The sequence below is a fragment of the Alexandromys fortis genome, unplaced genomic scaffold (genome assembly GCF_014885135.2).
Source record: "Alexandromys fortis isolate MF-2015 unplaced genomic scaffold, M_Fortis_MF-2015_v1.1 scaffold_84, whole genome shotgun sequence".
In the NCBI taxonomy this organism is placed as follows: Eukaryota; Metazoa; Chordata; class Mammalia; order Rodentia; family Cricetidae; genus Alexandromys; species Alexandromys fortis.
The window spans coordinates 1,945,891-1,951,890 of NW_026068017.1; the positions used below are offsets into that span (position 1 = coordinate 1,945,891).

A 6,000-nucleotide genomic window follows, 5' to 3' on the forward strand; every position below is an offset into this window, starting at 1 on the left:
AGATCCCCAATATCCAGGCAGAAGCCAGAAGCTAGGCATGGCTGTGCTTCTTAACCCTAGTGTTGGTGAGGTGGAGATATGCAGATTCCAGGGACTTGCTGACCAGACAGAAGGGCGGAAGCAGCAAGCTCTAGGTTCAGTGAGACACTTTGGCTTGTAAAATAATGTGGAGGGCAGACGTGGTGGTACACGCCTTTAATCTCAGCGTTTGAGAGGCAGAGGTTAGCCTGGTCTGCAAAATGAGTTCCAGCTAGCTGGAGTTAGATAGCAAGACCCTGTCTCAAACAAAAACGACCAAACAAAACAAAACCCAAACAATAATTCAGAGAATAAAGCAGAGAAAACCACTGGACATTCTAGCCTCTGCAAGTGCTTGCACACACAGATGTGCACACACACAGACTCTACACCCACATACACGGTTTCTTTACAAGTATAAAATATAATAGCTAATTAGCTTAATTAGTTCATAGTATACACATAGGTCCAATGTCGCATGGTATCCCGTTAAAATAGACAATTACAATTTGTCAGTCACAAATAGTTAAAACTAGTCTTACTAAGGTCAAACTCCACTCCATGCAAATGAGGTGTATTACCTTCAGTGAACGTAGGACTGGAGTTCATACGAACAGTAAAGTTTTAGATGTCACATTAGAGTTACAAGTGTGTGACATGAATACACAGATAAAAAAATGAATGAGTGATCGTCTCACAGGCTCATGACATTATTTTACAAGTCATTATCCCTGTTAACATAGAGGCAGAATGTGAAAAATTGGGGGCCAATTAATTCAAAGAGAGATAAACAGCTAACACTAGGCAGAACCTCAGCTTTCTGATTCCAAGAGTGTGGCATCCCTTGCCCTGTCCCATAGCCTTCATCTACCTAGTATCAGATGGGGACCCTTCTATGCACTGTGCTGGAGTGCCACATGCGGCTGGGGGTTCCCCTTTCTATTTGGTTGACCCAGGACCCATGCCCACATGGCACAGCCAATCACAACCCCTCCTAAGTTAGCACCCTCACCCTAATTCGTTCATATGTTCCTGTGTCTCCCCTGATGGTGAGTCCCTGGGGGTGGTCTTGGGCCTCACATAGACTGTGACAGATTAGATGGGTGTTACAACACCTTTGAGGGACTTGGATAAATCTGGCCAGGAGAGTCAGTCAGCCCTGTCTTTCTCTGACTCCCATTTCTGCCAAAGGACAGGGACTCAAGCTATGGGAGATGGCCCAAGACACCTTCTGCATTCCTGTCCTTACGCATGGTTCCTTCATACCAAGGTGATGATGATCTTTTGGGAGGGAGCTCACATCCAAGCAGAGAGGAGGGGTCTTAATGCCCACAAAGAGGCACACAGATACAGAGATACACAAATAGTGTTTCAGATACAGCTCAACATAGCGGTTATTAAAGTTAAGATGCGCAGAAATTAGGGATGAGAGGGAGACAGCAAGATAAGTAAGTCCAGAGGCAGATTAGGTCATGTTCCCCAAATAAGCAGGGCTGACCTCCAGATCAACTTGGGATCAGATAGCGGGACCCCATTCTGTGAGTATGGCTACCATTCATGCCGTGTAAACCCAAGGTTTAAATGCTGAGCTGCTTCCAAGTCCTTGGTCTTGACTTCCCAGAGAGAGGGTCTCAGGAAGACTGGCCAGGATGGAGGCAGATGGGAGTACAAGCTGGGAATGTCTGCAAAGAGAAGTGGATCTGTCCCACTAGGCCCTGCACACATATGTCTCAATCTGGGCCTGGAGGCTGTGGGTTCCGAGGTTCTAGTCAGTGACTTTACAAGAACTACCCATGATACTTACTTATGCTGCAATTTCCAGGCTGAACTGGTTGAACTGAGACCCACATTTAGCAACAGGCCACTGGTCCAGAAGGTGCCCTCTGCTGGGGGAGGCACAAAGGAGAAAGGGACAGGGGTCCTCTCTTAGGTCTAAATCCAAGTTGTTCTCCACTTCTGGTCAGGACACAGTGCAGAACTGTCTATACCAGGACTTCAGTGCCCACTGAAAAGAGGGATTCCTTCACCCCAAGATAAGTTTCTTCCAAAGCTCTATGGGAACAACGGTTTCGGGATGGAGGGGAACACGAAGTCAGGGAGACAAGGAGATAAAGGGACAGTCACCCTACTTCTCCCAGTTCATCAACTGACCAGGTCGCCTTCAACCACTAGTAACTTAACCTGTGTACTTGGCAGCCTCTCCTTACAGAGATTTTACGGGATTTCAGCTAAGACTATGTGTGTGGAGGGAGAGCATGCTTGGGAGAATCGAAAGCTGCTCCTACACCAGGGAGCTCTCCCCAGCCCTTGTATCCAATAAGTGGGCTAGCGATCAAGAGACTGTAGACAGAACAGGGTCACCCAGCTCAAGACTCCTCTACTTTCACCCCCTACCGCCCTCACTTCCTGTGCCTGATGGGATCCTGATCCCAACTATGTGTCCCCACACAGGCTGACGAGGGTCTCCCTAAACAGAAGTATGCTGTACCGGTTAACAGGAGAGATGAGGTGACAAAAGTACAGTAGTGTCCCGAGTGTGTCCATTCTGTCTGGAAAGTAGCCTGCGATGGAGAGTGAGGGCCGCATCCCAGGGTAGGACTATAGGGCTGAAAGCTGCCCATTTGCCAGTAAGGAGATGAGGCATAGGGCCTCTTCCCACTCTGACCTCCCATCGGCTAGCTGGCAGGACTAAGTGCCACCCGCGGAGCACAGGCACCAGGAAAGCTGTTAGACGGGCTACCCTGAAGCAGCTGACCCAGCCAGGGCCGCTTTTGACTAGCAACGAAAAATGCCACACACAGCATCAAGCTATGAGTCCCCATCCATACCTTAGGAAGATGTAAAGAGCGAGACTGGGTATTTTCCCAACAAAATACATACGTTTCGGTTTTGTCTCTGCCTGTGTTCAAGTTCACCGAGAGACTGGAGAAAACCCTGCGCTGACCGGAAGCCTGGCTTGGGAACGGAACGAGAGAGGGGGAGCAGATTCTGGCGAATATCTCCACCTACGAGGGAAGCAGTGCGCACCTCAAATCCTGTTCTCAGCCCCGCCGGGGACTCAGACCCGGTGTACACCGGCTCCTGGCGGAGACGCGGCTGGTGCAACTGCCTGTGCACCCCCAGCCAGGACCAGACGTGGCAAGGCGCTCCCCACGCATCCGCCACAGTCCTGGCGCGCCGAGCGCCGGCCCGGGGAAGGAGCCCCGCCAGTGCGCCCCGCGCCCCAGCAGGTGCAGCCCCGCGCGCTCCCAGTCGTGTCTACACAAACTTGTTTGCCTGAGACTGGGTAGATCCAGCTCGCAGCCTGCGCCAGGGTCCTGGGTGGGGGACCCCGGATACTGGACTCACCCCACGATCGTGGCCGGCTGGGGCGCCCGCCTTCCGGGGCGCCAAGCCCGCAGCCCCGCAGTGCCCGGAGCCCAGACGCCCGCACGCCCCCGGCGCCCGTAGCGAGCACACCAAAGCGCCCAGGCCCACGCCGCACAGTTCCCCCAGGTTGCGGACTTCCGCGCTGAGCAGTGGCGGAGCCGGCGGGCTCCGAGCTGAGCCGCGGGCGCGGAGTGGAGCGAGCGGCGGGCGCGGAGCGGGCGAACGGGCGCCCAGTCTGCACATGCTCACTCGCGCGGCCCGGGGACAGCGGCCGGCCTCCGCCGGGTCCTAAAGGCTCCGGCGTAAGCCCGCTGTTAGGCTTCCAAGAAGGGTCTAGGCTATGAAGCCGGGGTCAGGGGCGGGGGGTGTGATCTGTCCTGGCCTGCTAGACAACGTTCACACCGCGGGTCACACGCGTTACTCGCTACTGCCAAGCCAAGACACTGACAGCAGTCTGATGCACCCGCCCAGCCTAGCACTGCAGCCTTACTGGCTCTGGAACGCACCATGGTGCTCACACCAGACGCACACATGAACACACTGGGCATTGCCACTCACAGCAGTACGCCACCACACTCACATGCAGACGTGGTGGCAGACGCACAGTGGCTGATACAAATACACACTGAATCACCAGACACCCACACTCACACACTCTGTGGGTTCTGCTCCACTCACTCAGAAACAGGGTAGAACACCGGCAGGTGCACACACACATAAAAGCACGCGGTTTGTACCACTCTAATACAAACACACAGACACACACTGGATCACTGTCCCACGCAGAGGTAGGCACATTTACCTCATCCACTGTGTCACACATCTACTTAGAAACACGCGCGCGCGCACACACACACACATATTTGATACACAAATTTGAATCTCACACCCAATGACAAAAGTGCTCACACTATTCCCATACACACCTGGGGTTCTTCCAGCAGCTTATCACTCTGCCCACCCCACAGTGACAGACCTTCAGAGGGACATTGCCTCACAGGCACAGAGAGAGAGAGAGAGAGAGAGAGAGAGAGAGAGAGAGAGNNNNGAGAGAGAGAGAGAGAGAGAGAGAGAGAGAGAGAGAGAGAGAGAGAGAGAGAGAGAGAGAGAATGGACACACAGGTTTATACACCACCTCTTCTTTAAATGAAGGCTGGACCCAGTCTCAAAGGCTTACCCCCACTGAGAAGTCCCACTCCTCCTCTCCAAGCCCCCAAGTCACAGTATCCACACTGCTCTGCCAGGAACAGCCGTGGGCCCAGGTCTCACCCAGGACTGACTGCTGGAGGCAGAGGACAGGATGAGAGAAGGCAGCAGGAGCAGGTGGAAGTGGCTTTCACCGACTTCCTGAATGGAAGTTTTATGCTTCCAAATTCCGCTAGGGGCAGAGCTGCTCGGCCACTCAGAGAAGTGCGATTTCAACAGGTGCGGGGCAGAAATGGGGCTTCGAAGGGGACCAGTAGAATGCTTCTGGAAGGTCAAGGCACCCTGATGAAGAGCAGAAGGACTCGCTGAAGTTTGCGCAGAGGAATCTTGCTGTCTGGAGATGACGACTGAGCTCTCTGGAGCCCCAGGGAGTCTTGAATGAGAACACAGGGAGGGAGGAATTCTGTGCTATCTCAGCAGTCCAGGTGGGGGGGGGGGAAGTCACCTCTTCACAGCCTTTAATAATCGTTGTCAGCAGTAACTTGCCGTGCCCTTTCACAATGCTGTTTTGTGTTTAAACCCTCTCCAGGACTGGCTACATAATTTATAGAGTCCAGCACATAAGGAAAATGTGGGCTCTGTGCTAAAAACTTATTAGAATTTCAAGACATGCAGGTATGATTTAAAAATACAATTCAGGGGCCACTGGGAAGCACAGAGTCTTGCGTCTTTCACAGGCCTCAAGCCCATGACCTTCTTATAGCCTTGTCCCACTTAATACTTATGACAGACTAACTTCATATGCATCCACTTCAAATGGTGTTTTTGGGGACACAAAGGGAGTTGATTATTCAGGGGTTGAGGCAAGGACAGCCCAGGGGATATCCAAACCAGCTGCTCAGGATTCCAGACACTCCCCTGCAGTTGCTACTTGGGAGAAGATGCCAGCTCAAGCAGCAGCAACCTGAAACAACGGAGCTGAGTTGTCTATGTGAAGGATGGGGTGGAAATTAAGGGAAGAGTTCCGTGCCTGACTGCACCTGCGATGCTCAGCACTCCAGGAAGGGCTTCCCGGTCTCTGTGTGTAGAGACACTTGTGTAGGCATGCTCGCTGACTCTAGAAAGGGGAGATGAGAAAGGAGATGCTCGCTGACTCTAGCAAGAGGTGATGAGAAAAGAGGTGTGAGAAGGAACCCATCGAACATGTAGTTGAAGAGGGCTGGGAAAAGGCAGGTTGGGTGTTTCTGTGCTGGGATGGAGCCCTCCTCTCTAGTGTTGGTTGCAGACAAGGCTTTGAGAAGCTACCTTGCATAGTCGCCTTCAAACCATGCCAGCCCCTTCCCTGTGCCTAGATTCACTGCTAATCATCTCCATATCACCCGTGTGACAACAGCATCCTAGTGTCGCAGGGACTTCTACGGTGGTCCTACCATGGTGTTGCCTCGGGTACAGCTACTCCTGAGTAAT

The 6,000-nt window shown here is 52.7% G+C and overlaps 1 protein-coding gene across 6 annotated transcripts in view; it reads right to left on the reverse strand.

The window, feature by feature from the left end:
* Wscd1 (WSC domain containing 1) overlaps window positions 1–4,701 on the reverse strand; it is a 39,635-nt gene extending 34,934 nt beyond the window's left edge. Inside the window, exons 1-3 of one of the 6 annotated variants that reach the window (XM_050162814.1) lie at window positions 4,565–4,701; window positions 2,899–3,023; window positions 1,823–1,901 (exon numbers count right to left, since the gene is read on the reverse strand). The gene's annotated coding sequence lies outside the window, so the exon portion shown is untranslated. Of the gene's footprint in view, window positions 1–1,822; window positions 1,905–2,898; window positions 3,024–3,366; window positions 3,601–4,564 lie in introns of those variants that run through there. The other 5 variants (XM_050162810.1, XM_050162813.1, XM_050162812.1 and 2 more) reach the window with 5 other exon arrangements.
* Window positions 4,702–6,000: the final 1,299 nt, after the last annotated feature.